We start from the raw sequence: 16,522 nt of genomic DNA on the forward strand, positions 1-16,522 counted from the left end.
CTCCTAACAAGGCCAATTGTAACACCAGACAAAATAAAACAGAAAAACCTAAATTGTTTATGTAATTGCTTGAGACCTGCAAATAGTCACTTTGTGCCGAATTCCATGTAAATTGGTCAAAGCAAGACCAAGAAATCGACCAAAACCCCTAAAAGTATTATTTAATCTGTTGATCCTTCTTAAACTGACCCAAAACTGGCATATCCTAAATTTTTCTATGTATAGTGTGAGACCTATATAAAGTATAAGTATACCAAAATTCCATGTAAATTGGCTGGACTACGAAGAAGTAACTGAAAAAAACACACACATAAAAATCCTAAAATTATTTTTGTACTACCTTGCATACCCAGTTACTACAAATGGTTAAGTAAACAATTTTTATTTGTCAATATGTGGGACCCGTATAAAAGTATTTTTGTTACAAATATGACAGAGTAATTGACCAAAATCTAAAATTATTCTTTATTTGTCAGCTCTGACTCCCATAAAGACACCAAATAGGAAAATCCAAATTTTTTGTATGCCAGTGTGTTAGTCATATGAAAATATATATTTGTATCAACATTCATCTTGATTGATGTAAATATGGCCTCAAAGGAAATCAATATATACATTTTGGGATGATTTGATTTGGACCCCTTAAAATTCTTTAAAAAGCCTGAAAAATTGTGACTATGCGTATTGGACCAAGAAAGAGATCCTACTAAGTTCCAAGTGGATCTGCTGAGAATTGCCTGACTAGAGGACGATTGAAAAGTGTTTGAAAAAATAGAGAGAGAGTAAAATAGCACAATAATTTTATGTATGAAGTTCAAATACTTCAATAATTTCATGTATGAAGTTCAAATACTTCAATAATTTCATGTATGAAGTTCAAATACTTCTATTCTAAACCACGTTCTTCTTTTATATTAGTACTAAAAACTTAATTCTGTGTAAAAAGGTTTGACATAGAAATAATATCTTCTATTTTGAATATACTTTATGTAGCATGTAATACCTACCCTTAACAACAGCACTACCAATGTTAAGTAAGAAAGCAGAATTATAGATAAGATTAAATAAACTGCTCCGACAAAATACAGGTATATTTCAACAAAATGATCATCCAAAAATTAAATATTAGGAAACAAATTATGCAATTATGACACATTTTGTATTCAAATTTACTAAGCAACTGCCAGTAATTTCTTTTATTTGTGATAATTAATTAATATTTTCTCATCAAGCATTGCAAGACGTAAATATACAGTACAACGCAATTAATACCTATTAGACTGTAAACTATTATTTACAGCTGCATCGAGAACTATCAATTTTAATTACTTTGGAAGAAATGATTTCCTTTGTTTCGAAAGTAAGTTATTTTTGCTCAGTCACTGCTAATAAAGTTAAAATGCAGAGAGAAAAAAAGTGAAAAGATTAGAATTACAAATCGTTTTAATTTGAAAACAAAAAATAAACATATACCTTTATTTCGATGAAGCCGAGCAATGCCCTCCAAAGAGTAGAATCTCTAATTTAACTGCTGGTTTTAACTGGAGGTAAATATCAATTGATCTCACGAAAAGATTTGCATTACCAATAATCATATAGCGTGGGAAGTCTGTAGGTTAAAAATCTAAACCTATCATTTTACCTTAAACTGCAAAACTTAAATGTTTACTCAAAAGCATTGTTCACTAAACTGAGGACTCTAATAGTGTTTTTAAACTTAAATATCCTTGCTGAGCTGTAGATTTTGTGTCAGTCATTGTTCATTAGTCTGTTTTTGTTTTCAATTTCGCGTAAAGCTACTCGAGAGTTATCTGCGCTAGCCGTCCCTAATTTAGCAGAGGGAAGACAGCTAGTCATCACACCCACCGCCAACTCTTGGGCTGCTCTTTTACTGACGAATAGTGGGATTGGCCGTAACCTTATTACGTCCCCATGACGGCTAAAAGGGCGAGCATGTTTGGTGTAACGAGGATTCGAACACACGACTCTCAGGTTACGAGCTAAGTGTCTTAACCACCGGGTCGTCATTGTTCATCTTAGCTGACATAAATATAAGAAACCAACATTTTACAGACTGGTCTTCATTAGTCCTAACATAAAATTTAATTACGTCTCAGCTTATCTTGGAACTTCTTGCTTTGAATAAGTCTTAGTTCCACACCTTATACCACACATTTGTACCATCACTGTTTTTACTTCACAAGTATATTCAACTTGCCAATTAATTCCTAATTTATCTTTTTATAAATCTTACAGTACCTATGGTACTTTTACGCATAAGAATATCGCACCAGTGTGAGGGCTAGAGTGGCACGTTCTGTACGGAATGTCTTTGAGTTATCATAAAAAACAGTCAGCAAAACTGATAACACTTTATTAAGAGACCTTAAGCAAACAACACCTTTGCCATTTTTTAAATGTAAAATTTTTTTAGATGCAGAGCACAGAACTAATTACTATCTAAATAAAGATAAAAGTTTTATTAGTGAATTGTAAGAAGCTATCTAGTTTTGAGTAATTTTAAGCTGTCTTCTGCATGTTATTATTATTTTAATAATTACGTAACAGTTACACTTTAAAAAATGTTAATTTAACTAAAATGGCTTATAGATATGTGAGTAGTTACGCTTTAATGGATGAATAAATAACCAAAACGTAAATATGTTTAAAATTGAATGAATTATCTGAAATAGCCTAATCTGTAACAGTTTAATTAGAACTTCCACCCTTTATCAAGATGTTCGTTGTTTATTGAGAAAATCAAAATCTGTAGTTCTAACTTAAATTGTATACTTTGAATGTATATTCAAAATCTGTCTTTAAAATTTACTATCACTTCTAAGGTTTCGTTTATAGGCTAAGGACTAATATTATCTTTTAATTTGCATGTTTTTGTTCCGTACAAGAATACATTGGATTCAACATTAAGTAGTTGTCCAACAGTACCAAATGGCATTTTCGATCAAAACATCAAAACCTAGTCCATCTAAATTGTAACAGAACTGTGGATTAATCTTAAAACCGTGAATAAACATTTTGAATCAATGAGCACAGGCGGCTAGCAGTTAGAATAAAAAAACATACAATCCAAGGCAGGTGCAATTTATAACATAACACGGCATACGCTAAATATAGTTTGTTTTTGTGTTATCGTCTAATGAATAGCTGTTTACTTCCACAAAACATGGTTACCTAGGCCACCTATGACCAATAAAAACCAACAGACTAACCTTCCCTTTATGATTATTGGTTATATAAATCGCTATATGATCGACTAGTAACCACTTGCAAATAACTCACAGATTCCTTTTGGTTTATATCGGTAAACATATTATTCGTACCTTACGTGCGCGATGCGTATTATTGGTTTAAATTTATTAAAGCTATGTTTGAAGTATTACGAAATTAATATCACTATTACTCTAACATATTAAAACAGATAAATATTACAGAAGCTTACATTCAGCCAGTAATTGCGTGCAGTGGTACTTGTTATTTTCTATTATGGCTAAATGGCCAAGTTCTCTGAAATGAAATTTTTTATTTCTGTTGCATGTTTTTACACGGTTTTAAAACACGTTTCTAATTTTAAAATATGATACTTTTCATTATATAGAAGACCTAATCGTATACATGTGTATGTGCGCGTGTAGTTAATTCTATACATATATTCACACAGAAAGAAGCCATGTATCATACATACAAGAACAATAAGTTGTCGGTCGTATAGCATACATACAATACTCTGGCCCGCTTCAATCAGCCACATGTGGTAGATGCATTTGAATGTACGTGAAATAAGCATTTTCTATGAAAGTGTTTTCTCCCAAGCTGACAATAAAATTTATGAACGTATGGATAGATAATTCTCGAGAATAAATGAACGTCAAGTGTATTTGTGTTTAAATAAAAAAGAACCACAAGAAGATGGAAAAACAGAACAGTCTGTTGACTTCATTACGGACTTTATAGTGTTGTTTGTAAAGAAACTCCGACAGTATAAACTTCATCATCGGTCTAATGACACAACCGATTTCACTTGCTGTTAAATGGTTGGGTCAATGGGAATACAGGCGGTTTCTTCATCGACTGTAAGCACGTTCTATCTGGTACACAATGACAAAAACCCTAAGGAACGTCGTCCTCTGGGGTAAAAGTGATGGTCTCTTCTTTCCTACGTAGTTACCACTAAAATTGAAATATTCGACACTTTACGCCTAAAAGTGTCATAAAAATCTCCGTAGTGGTGTCATAAAACCCTAGTTGGTTGATTAGCGATAGCCTGGAGTTCATATACGCTAAAATAAGAACGTTGAAGACAAGAATCAAGGAGGTGCAGAAGAAAAGTAGTGGGATAAATAGGGTAACAAACGAAGAGTATGATTTAGTTTTAGAAAAATGTTAACTACTTTAGCAAGGATATAGAGATCTTTTTTTAACACATACATTGGAATTGTTGAATCTAAACAGCTCAGCTTTTTTTTTTTTTTTTTTAAATCCCAGAATGTTAATATCCTTCATAAGTTATTAGGAATAAAGAACAGTCAATCCTTTTCTTTGTATTTAAATCAATGTTCGGTACATAACTTATTCGAAGCTCTTCAAGTTTATGGAAATGACAAGATATACAAAAACCTTTCAAACCATGAACACGACTTAGTGCAAAGTTTGTCAACTGGGTGAATGGTTCATCCAGAGGTTAAGAGAGATTCAGAAACAAGGTGAATTAGTATTACCAATTACACAACAAATTCAAGAGTAAAAAAAATATTAGTTATTATTATTTGTCTAAGTTACAGTTTAATAAATGCATCTATTGTTTGTTTATGCTGTATTCATTCTAATTGTAGTTCGATGTAAAAATTAAGTCATAATAAAGAAGTTTGCATTTTAATTTAGTAATTTGGTTTTTTTTTCGAACTGGGGTGAGTGACCTCTTGTGAAAAACTTATAGGAATGAATGGTATCAGAAAAGGTTGAGAAGCACTGATACAAATACACAGCCCTTTCTAGATATTTAAAACATAGTTCAATATTATATCCCTCAAATATTTTGGAACTTATAAGAGACGATTAATTCCGGTTTTCTTGCTACTCCTAAGACCAATTACATGAATTTAAAATCACTAAAGCCTTCAGAGATAGTCTAATATCAAATACATTTGTCAGGAGGCAACATTAGTAAGCTTATTGTATTTTTAAACACTACACTTTTACTTGGTAACTTATGTTTTTCTAAAAAAGGAAGGTGTAATAATATTTGTGTTACATGTTTAGGTGTTGTAGCATGTAATTTCACAAAATAAATTCTAATAATCTAATAACCAAAATACTCAAAATTTAATCTATAAAACATACACACATCTATATACGTGATGTGCATTATTTATCTGTGCTGCCTTCCTTTTGGGTATGTGAAATAATTTTTGAAAATATATGTACAGAAATATACCAAATAAAATTAAAAAACACAGTATAATTTCTAAAAGACCAATGGATCAATATAAAACAACAATTTATTTTGTTTATATGAATAAATACATACTTTCAGACAATAAATGAAGATCTCAGCATAAAGACCTGAATATCATCCTCTATGTGTCTTCAGGCAGTTATAATCCATTGAATATTCAACACCAGTGCTGCGTAGTGTGCTAAACATAACTCTTTGACTGCTTTAAACGTGTGTGAAATATTTGGAAGTCGTATACTATGTATTCAGCATACTTGATTTTCAACTGCCGAAGTTGAAGGTACTCTGCAACACGGCAAATCAGCAGTCAATGGATTAAACAAGGGGTCCCAATCTTCTCCAATTGTTTTAATATGTTTCAGTAAAATCTAATGGTGCTCTTACGTTTTCTTTGCTCAAGAACATTTTACAACTTTTGTTTCAGACAAAACAATTGAAAATAAAAGCATATTTATGTTTAAACTGAGTATTGTTCTTGCACCAACCTAGATAAATCTTGCGGCCCTAGTGTGAAACAGCTGCATTAATCACCCTAAAGAAAAATAAAAGCTTATTCGACTTTATAACAGAGAAGTAAAATATAGTATTGTAAATTATGTTTTCAGTATTTTAAACAGGCATATCAGTTAGTTAATTAATCAAGAGTCAATGAGTCAGTCAGTGAGTTAATTAATAAGTGAAACTTACCAATTTATCTATCGATCGATCACTAAGTTAACAAACAGACTAGTTAGCTAGCTAGTTTTAAATTGTTTCATAAATACGAGAGGAAATTTAACAAGTAAGGAACTTAAGCTTTAGCCGTAACTTGTTGATACACCCGTTCTCTGGAGGGAAGTTATGTAAACTCATGATTAGTGAAAGGTTATTTTAAGACATGAAAAGTTGCTTCCCTTATATATACTTAATTACAAAAAAAAGTCCATAAAAATTGCAAAACATAAAACCGAAAATTCTCATGCATTTTCTCATGAACTCAACGAACCTCCGTACCAAATTTGTTGAAGGTCCATCTACAAAAGGCGAAGTTGCGGTAAACAATGCAAAAACGCCTATAAAAACCGTGAAACGCAAAATTGAAAGCGTGTATTTTATCTCCCCACAGACCCAACGAACATCCATAGCAAATTTGGTAAAGATCCACTCACAGGAGATAAGGTAGTGGCAAAAATAAAAAAAATGCAAAGCTGAAAATTTGTATGGATCTTTGCATAGACTTAACGAACCTCCAACCACAACCTTAGAAGTCGTTACATGAACATACAACAGACAGTTCTATTATATTTACATGGATTTAGAATATTAATGAAAGTAGCTTTTAGAAATTGTACGTTACAAACAAATTAATCCTTTAGTGGACAACTTTGCATTATTTTAATTGACTAAACAAAATGAGCCTGTCCAACAACAGAAATCATTACAATAGTGGTTCCCAACCTCTTTTTATTGACGACATCCTAACCTTGATCTCCACGATACCTCTGCAGTCATATGCTGTTGTTGTTTTTAAGTGTTTTTATTATATTCTTAATTTTTCTTTGTTTGGTGAACCTCTTATGACATCTTTAGCAACTTCCTGCAACATATAGTTTGGATGTAGTACGAGTTAAAAGCGTGAAAACAAAATGAATTTTGCTTGTTTGCAACTAGACACAAAGTGACACAATAGGCTATCTGTGCTGTGCCTACAATAGATATCGACACTTACTTTCTAACGTTATAAATATACATTACTCACCGTTGTGCCAATGAGGGGAGAAGAGATGTAAAAATAGAATCTACACTTCAACTTCAAAATGACAGCTCTTGTCCGAAACGGAACAGGAATTGTGTTGGTTTTCGCTCGTTGCTTTGTTTTTCAGTGCAAAGCTACACAACGAGCTATCTACGCTCCATCTACCGTAAGAAATCGAACGCCGAAATATAGCGTTTTAAATCTTAAACCTAACGCTGGCCTACCAGGGGACTGATTTGTTGGAATTGATTGAACAGTAGAAAGAATAAATAATACGCAATCAGAATAAAACAAATAAAATTTTATGAGAGGAATTAAATGAAAGAGATGAAGTATTTAAAGAACCATCCCAGTGGTTCAGCGGTGTGTGTGTAGGCTTAAAACTCTCTAAACTTTATTTAGATACCCGTGGTAGGCAGAGAACAGATATCCCATTGTGTACCTTTGTACTTAATTAAAAATAAAATTTGAAGAGAAATAAAAAACATGAATAAATTTGATTGAAGAAAAGATCCACAAGGTTATTGGAGATATAAAGATGGATTACAGCAATAAAAACACAAAGTAAAAAAACAAACAAACAATATCGACAACGTAGTAGTAGACAACATGGTTTGATTTGGTCTGTTTTGAGTTTCGCGCAAAGCTACACGAGGGCTATCTGCGCTAGCCGTCCCAAATTTAGCAGTATATGATTAGAGGAAAGGCAGCTAATCATTATCACCCACAGCTAACTCTTGGGCTACTCTTTTGCCAACAAACAGTGGGATTGACTGTAACATTATAATGCTCCCACAGGTGAAAGGGCGAGAATATTTGTGTGACAGGGATTCAAACCCGCGATCGTCGGATTACAAGTCGAGTGACTTAACCATCTGCCCATGCCAATAGCCCACAAGGGAGACTTCGATAACAAACGTGAAATACAAGAAATCAATGATTTTGAATGGAATACAAATGAAAAATAAAGCATCTGGAAAATGAATTTAAATGGAAGGTTCAAATCAGCTGCATCTCTCATCACATCTGGCACAGAATTTCAAACATCAATAAATATGAACTTTAGAGGAGGGGAGCAAAACTCAAAATGGAAAAAGTAAATCATACCAGAGAAAGTGTTTCAACTGCAAGTTAAAAAGGTTTAAGGTTTACTATCAGGAACAGCTTTGAATTAGACAGCTTTTTACTTAGAGTGGAGAAAATAAACCACACAGCAGATGTTTCATTTGTACTTTAAAATGATGTATTGCAAGAAACTGTCCCTGAAGAATAACAGGAGAAGGAAACTATACAAGTTAATGTGGACATTACATTTAAGACTGTAATACAATATTCATTTACATTAAACTAATGAGACAATGTACTGAAGAATATAATTTATTATCTAAAATAACCAGTCTACAACTCAACTGGTTTGATGATGGGAAACTCTGTAGAATGCCGATCAGCAATGGTTCTATATCTTCATTTGTTCGACACGATTTGGTAAGAATAGGCATGAAGTTACTTTCAGAGATTAAGAAAAAAATGGACGGATGGGAACAGAATGTGGTCATAAAGTTACGGCAAGAGAAAAGTTAGACTGACCCTTACTATTGGAAATCCTTCTATACTACGTGATGTGTAGGTAACTGATATTAAGGAAGAATGAATATTGGAAATTGATGTTTGTTTGTTTTTGAATTCGCGCAAAGCTATTCAAGGGTTATCTGCGGTAGCCGTCCCTAATTTAGCAGTGTAAGACTAGAGGGAAGGCAGCTAGTCATCACCACTCACCGCCAACTCTTGGGGGCTACTCTTTTATCAACGAATAATGGGATTGACTGTATCATTATAACGCTTTTATGGCTGAAAGGGCGAGCATCTTTGGTGCGACGGGGATAACTGACATTATGCTGTAACATGGACACGAGGTTATTATATTAGCTTCAAATATCTTCACAGTTTATAACCAGGAAATAATCATGGACTATACATAAAACACTACCTGAGGATGGACTTCAGGCAAAAACATGTATGGAAAAAAAAAAAGCCGACCTAGAGTACAACAGAAAAGAATCAATAAGAATGGGCACTCCATGCCAACGGTCATAGTGAGTGATTCTTGAAAATTGTAGAATTTTAAGTTTAATGTACCGTTTAGAGAAGGGGAGTGTTGTAGGCTAGCTTTAATACTCTAACTTAAGATATTCTTTTTGTTGCAAGAGGGAGTTTTTGCGTGACCTAAAGATAGATGATACGTGACGTATAGAAATTCTCAAGTTCCAGAATCGACGTGAAGCGAAGAGCACACAAAATCTCGCATTTTCTAAAAGCTTGGGAAAATAATGTAACAGTATTTGAACATTAGAGAATTGTTCAATAGTTAGCCAACTGTTGAGCTAAAGAGTTTATCTCAAATAGCTAATTAGTCAGAAAGTTATTCCATAAATCAGTTAGCAATTGTGTTAGCTAGTTTTGTGTTGTGTCGTTGGTACAAGACTAAATTTAACAAATTAGTGACTCGTAAGTTTTATTTGTGAATTCAGCCTATCAATAAAAGTAGCCTGAAACTGGCACGTTATAGTTGCAGAAATAAATAACAGGCTAAACAAAATGAACCCTTCCAACAGAAACCATTATAACAATGCTCTATCCAACTTGGTGTGAGGTAAAAGTCGGGACTTACAGAAAACTCTTCCACATGGAAATTGCAGGAATAATTTTAAGATAAGTCAGACTGCTGTGAGGTGTAAACAGACAAAACTCTCGTCACCCAAGATTATACGAAGTAAAAATGTTGATCGAGGCAAAATTTGTTGTATCGAAAAGGAAAAATTATCTTACTTAGTGTGAGATACAAGTGGAACCATTGCAGAACTATATAGTTTGAATTTTGATAACAATGAAACTCAAGGTAAAAGTATTTATCCTGATCTAAGAAGAAATAAAAAAATGGATGACACTGTTAAAGTAGAGAGAGATAAAGGGATATTTTCCATTTACCTGAACTTCAATTTGTTGCCCCCCATTTCAACCTCACTTTTTCAACATTGTTAGTATGTTTATAATTAAGCAAAAATCTACACAATGGGCTATCTGTTTTCTGCCCATTACGTGTATCAAGGCCCGCTTTCTAGCGTTGTAAATCCGATGACATATCGCTGCGCCACTGTAAAACTTCATTATTATACTAGACAATGAACATGACATAAAAACAAGACCTTCTCGTTTACGTACGAATACATTATATAAAAAAACCTAATCACTTGAACAAATACACAACTAAGAAAAACAGAAGCTTAAACTACGTTATGATTCATGTATTACTAATAAGGGCCCGGCATGGCTAGGTGGTTAAGGCACTCGACTCGCAATCTGAGGGTCGCGGGTTTGAATCCCCGTCACACTAAACATGCTTGCCCTTTCGGCCGTGGGGGCGTTATAATGTGACGGTCAATCCCACTATTCGTTGGTAAAAGAGTAGCCCAAGACTGGCGGTGGGTGGTGATGACTAGCTGCCTTCTCTCTAGTCTTACACTGCTAAATTAGAAGCGGCTAGCACAGATAGCCCTCGAGTAGCTTTGCGCGAAATTCAAAACTAAAACAAGCGACACCATTACTAATACGTTATACAACACTTAAAGTATAATTTGATCCTATTTAAACTGAGTTAATTTGTAGTAATTAATGAATTTTCGTTACCTTTTATTGATACCATTACTTAAAAAAAAAACATAAATGTTAAACAGGTTTTAGAATCACTATTAATAAACAAACGAGAAACTGCTAATTCACCCCACATACACGTACAACTAGTTTTGATCTTATATATATGACATTGCACATCAAATCAATTACTCATTAGCATTCACACAAAATTGTGATTTACAATATTTTATCACCAAAATCACAAAGTTGAACAAAAGAACATCACTATCTTTTACCATGACCTTAATCTTAACCCTAACGACGTTTTACAAAATAAGTTTCACAACGATTAGTTAGAAAAATCCGAGATATGCAGCTGAAGACAAAGATGTATTTGATTACAATAACCCCGCCCACTAAGGGTGGGGCTAGTAACACCTATTTGATTTCTTTGTTACAAATCGTACTTTTACTAGAAGGGTTCCGAATATTTGAGAATAAAAGACTGTGGAGGGTGGTAGATGGATTATCCTGATTGAAAAATGTGCTTTCAGATGTTTTGAAATATTTCAAAATAGCGCAGAAGCAAAACTGCAACAGATTACAGCTATGTCTGTTAACAAATTATATAAACAGGGCATGCATATTTTAACCACGTTGTGACGTTTTTGGAATAAAATATTTTCATACTTTCCAAAGTAGTAAGAACATTCTTATTCTAATCTACGTTCATGGAAGCAACTGCTACACTTTTTCAAAAATCAAACTAAATATGGTTGTTCTGTAATATATCATAAACTCCATGTACTTCATGTTGTTCGTTTTTGACACATTTCATAAGCATTCATCTTATGAAATTGACCTTTTTGAACTATATAAAAGTTCAAGTGAGTTCAATTAATTTCGGGCTCAAATTTTCACTCGGTGTAATAGGATACGAGATATTTGCCCAATATACATATATGACATATAAAACAGGGGGCGAACTAAGTTCCTGTTAAGGCACAATTATTTAAGCCTTTTTCTGACGCACTATAATCATTAGAAATCAAAATTCGATAAAAAATGGAAAAGTTATAATAGCCCTCTGATGTAAAAAATAAAATAGAGACCACAGACAGCCATCACGCTTTAATACAATTAAAATAATAAAACGTTTTTACAGTGAAGTTTACAGATGCAATGACGCACACGCCCAACTTAAGAACTGAAAATATGAAAGTTACATAAATATTTAGTAGTAATTGTTATGCATTATTCAAATTAACTTACTCATTCTAATTTAAATTGATAATAATAATATCAGAAAGAGAAGTTAAAACATCTCATTTCCCGTTTTTGGTCAGTAATTTTCTAAATAACGAATGTCTCCACGGTAAAACGATAATATTTTAAATGAGAATATAAAGCTTAATTAATTAACTCTTGGAGTTTAAGAATCACTTAAAGAGCTCCCTCCTCACTGCTGAACGACGAATAATTTGGGTCCAGCAGGATATTTTCCCGTCGAGAGCTACGTTGATACAGATAAATAGCCCCAGATCATGCACGAGGTTTAATTTAGTAAATTTAAAATATCGTTTATATCTTCACTGAACTCGACTGAATGCGTCTTTTAATAATATAATAACGTGCTTCTTACAAATATTACACACACACACACACACATATTTCTATATTAAATATAGAGCTATGTACTTTACATTTCAAAATTTTGGTTGCTTAAAACGTAAGTACAACCAATGTTTATGATTCATAGTTATAAAGCTCTACCTATCGCAAAACAACTAAAAATACTTATTTTTACGAATTACAACGTATTTGCATACTAATACTAGCTGGAGTACTCGTCTCCTGGACGGAAGTTATGTAAATTAATGATTAATGAAAGGTTATCTCTAAAATGTAATTGTAAAAAACGTACAAACGCTAATAAAAATTGCAAAATACAAAACGTGAAACCACAAACCTGCATGGACTCAATAAAAAACTTTCATTCCGAATTTGACGAAGATCCATCAAAACGTAGGGGTAGAAAACGTAAAAAAATGCCTTAAAATTCGCAAAACACAACATTAAAAATGTGTGCCAAATTTAGTGAATAACCATCTACAGAGGGCAAAATAGTTGTAAAAATTGTAAAATTGAAAATCTGTATGTATATCCCCATGAACCCAATGAACATCTACACCAAATTAAGTGAACAACCACCTCTGAAGGGCGAAGTTGTGGTAAAAAACGCAAAACTGAAAATTTGTAGGTACTTTTTTATGGACCTGATGAATAGCCATACCATTTTTGGTGAAGATTCATCCATACTCTGCCAGGTTATTACATGGACATATAACACACAGTAATATCACATTTATACAAGTTATTGCGTGTTTTTCTTTCTAAGATGTGCATCTCAATTGCGTAACATGAACAATACAGGTCAAGTCACATGGCTTTAGAGCACCTGACCTTTGTGTTTATGAATTCTCACATGTTATAAGACATTGCACTTGACTTAACACGGCTTGAATTGAAGGTTTCTTTCTGGACAATCATGGTGTCCAAGTTGATCTACATTTCTTTATTTCCCAGTGTCATCAAGTAAGATTATCCCCGTCTGGATAATCTTAATTCTCTGTTCTGAATACATCTTTATAACATGAGGATGTGAACAATTTTCGGTGGCATCAGACTATCTAGGAAAGACATTCTACATCAAAATACGATCCGATACACTGCAACTTTATATCAGCTTTGCTTGTTATTTTGAAATTCGGAAAATTGTTCTTTAAAAATAGCAGTTTCGACACATATTAAATTATTATGCAATAAGTCTGAAAATAATCTGCATTTCCAATAGAATTCAGTCAATTAGCCCCGCATCATGTAAAAAGTGGGTCTGAAAGTTGCAAAATAACTACAGGTTTCAAAAATCTACTCACTATATAAAACTACGGTGTATCATGTATTTGTAAAGACCGGTAACTTCGTCTGCGATGACTTGTATTTGGCAGTTTTCCGATATTGTGGAGTAACATTTGAATCTTTAAGGAAATAAAACTTCCGAGTTAATATGACCATGTTTGGAAATTCTGAGTTGTATTTTTGATGTGTCAATATTTTTTAATGTATTCCTAAAACTACTAGCTCGTAAAGTTTTGGGGGACGAGAATACCATGCTGAGGGCTTATTTCAGACATTGGGCTCTCAGTGAATGCTTTAGAAGTCGTACAAAATTTGTAACAATGATGTAAGTATTCGAAAATGAGGCAGAAACGTGTGGCAAATAGCTGGCTGGATAAGATAAAAGTTAAAACATTAAGCATTAAATAAATTTACACAAATATAAAGAAACGTGCAGGAGACATCGTACAATAAGACAGAAAGGCCAGTTTGAGAATTAGGTCATACGTTTCACAGTTAGTTCACTTGAATAATTTTTGTTGGTTAATGACAAGAAGTTTCTACTGACAGCTGGACGCTCCAATCTCTGTAGCTATGTACAAGATCATTTTCACAACATGTCCAACAACATATATGATAGCAACAATGATTAACAGAGAAACCACAAACTTATAGTTTCAAAGTACCGTAAGGAAACTTATTAGGCCCAGTCTGAGAGTTCTGAAATACATGGAAGAAATAATAAGCATACAGGAAAACATCTTACTATGATCATATGAAAGCAGCAGTTTCTAAAACACTGAGCAATATTATACCACGGACGAAACGATTTTCAGCTATTAGTGAGACATCATAGTAAAGCGTGATAATAAAACGATACGCTGTGAAAAGGCTTTACAAGAGGTAAAATGTCTTCCTAATTTGAATGTTTGATTATTTTGTTATTCAAAAATACAGAAACGGTTCAAGCTGGTACTGAAGCATATCTTATCAAAACTTTAAAATAAAGCTTAAAATTCTTACTCGAACAAATGAAAAGTCCAGGGAAGTAAAAAATGAATCACCTTTGATTTACCAAAAAAAAGTTTGAATTAGCCTCAATCCGGCTAATACAGTAAGCAGTTTCTCAGGGAAAAGTAAACAAAGCTGAAACATGTTTTAACTTCGTTTTCAATACGCAGATGAGAACTCCAGTCATGTTAAAAGGCAACCAATTGGAAGTAAAAGTCAAAAGGACGCTGTATTCGTACCTGAACAGAGAAGATATAGTGATAGTACTTGAAAAACTCCGTTGAGAAACATGAATTAAATGTTCTTTAAGGACTATACAACTAGAGTGAATATACCTGGAACATTTCGAATGAAAACTTCATTGTTTAAGCCTGATTTAACAAACATTATTGGAAACACGTGTTGGATAGTCAGCTACTACTGCACGGATACTGTCTCCAAAAATAGGAAATTGCTAACACAGATAAAGAGTAGACTGGTGTTGAATGAAAGTAGTTGTAAGTTTTCAACCAAGAAATTATAGTATGTTGATGACAACTACAAAGGAAGAGTGCTTCTTGATAACATATTTCTCAGGGTGATATGGTTGCGTGTCAGAGATTTTGCTCAGTTTCATAATATACTATGAAACAATTCCCAGTGGACTACACATTCAGGATTAAATATGAACACCATGGATCCCTCGAGAAACAGAAGCTTAATTTCCCTGGTGTATCTCCAGAATAATGATGAATTGAAGTGTCAAGGTGAAATATTTAAAGACACAAGAAGGTTCACGTGTTTTTCCTTATGTAATAAAAGTAAATAACGTTTGTTTTCAGTTCACAACATTCACATTCTTTGTCACGGTGAGTTTCAAGTAATCGTAATGATGTTTCTAGATTTTTCTATTTAGTTTGAAAGTTATTTTTTAAAAAATCAGTTCTAATATTTCGTAAGTAGAAAGATTAATTTTAATTGCAAGTTGCGCCAGTACAGTAGATCCGCATGTGACGTATTCATGACGTTATATCTGCACCCTTAGAATAGAGAAAAATAAAGTTCTCCGTAACAGGAAACGGAGGCAAAACGAAATAAATGGTCACCCCTATTGCAAATCTACATACACATAGGATAAAAATGTCAGAAGTTGGGGATTGCACATCGCGCAATAAAAACGTTTTCCCAGTACTATATAAGCAAGAGTTCCATTATAGTATCATTCTGAATTAGAAATCTATGGGTGTATTGCAGGGGTGGGCAGCTTATTTTTCATAGTGGCCACAACTGTGGCTAATGAAAACAAGGTTGGCCACACTATTCAAAAAATAAATATATAAAAAGAAATATGTTAGTTTGATATCTATGCTCAATAAGCATCTTAGCTCTGCCTTTAAATTTATGTCAGTATGTGTTTGTTTTTCGTATAGCAAAGCTACATCGGGCTATCTGCTGAGCCCACCAAGAGAAATCGCACCCCTGAATTTAGTGTTGTAAATTCATAGACTAACTGCTGTACCAGCGGGGGGCTTTATGTCAGTAAGCTGAGACCTTTATTTAGACTTGAGAAAATTTAGCGTAGAACATGTTGACTCACACACCCATGGGATCCAAACATGGAAAATAATTTTGAAATCATCTTTAAATTTGGAACACTCATTTATCAGAATTGTAAGCCACATTTTTCTGATAGAATATTTTTGTTTACTTTTTACGTGTTCTACGCTTTGCAGGGTAAGCATCTCGTCATCAAATTCACACTTATCCAAAGACAAAAAAGGTGTAATTTCCTTACT

The 16,522-nt window shown here is 33.3% G+C and overlaps 1 protein-coding gene across 26 annotated transcripts in view; it reads right to left on the reverse strand.

Annotated features, from left to right (window-relative positions):
• LOC143256918 (TOX high mobility group box family member 4-like) overlaps nucleotides 1–16,522 on the reverse strand; it is a 254,755-nt gene that overhangs the window by 89,540 nt on the left and 148,693 nt on the right. The window contains exon 1 of one of the 26 annotated variants that reach the window (XM_076514797.1): nucleotides 7,212–7,324. The exons of the other annotated variants lie outside the window; for them this stretch is intronic. The gene's annotated coding sequence lies outside the window, so the exon portion shown is untranslated. Of the gene's footprint in view, nucleotides 1–7,211; nucleotides 7,325–16,522 lie in introns of those variants that run through there. 26 annotated transcript variants of the gene reach the window in all.

Source organism: Tachypleus tridentatus, chromosome 7 (genome assembly GCF_004210375.1).
Source record: "Tachypleus tridentatus isolate NWPU-2018 chromosome 7, ASM421037v1, whole genome shotgun sequence".
NCBI classification, from domain to species: domain Eukaryota; kingdom Metazoa; phylum Arthropoda; class Merostomata; order Xiphosura; family Limulidae; genus Tachypleus; species Tachypleus tridentatus.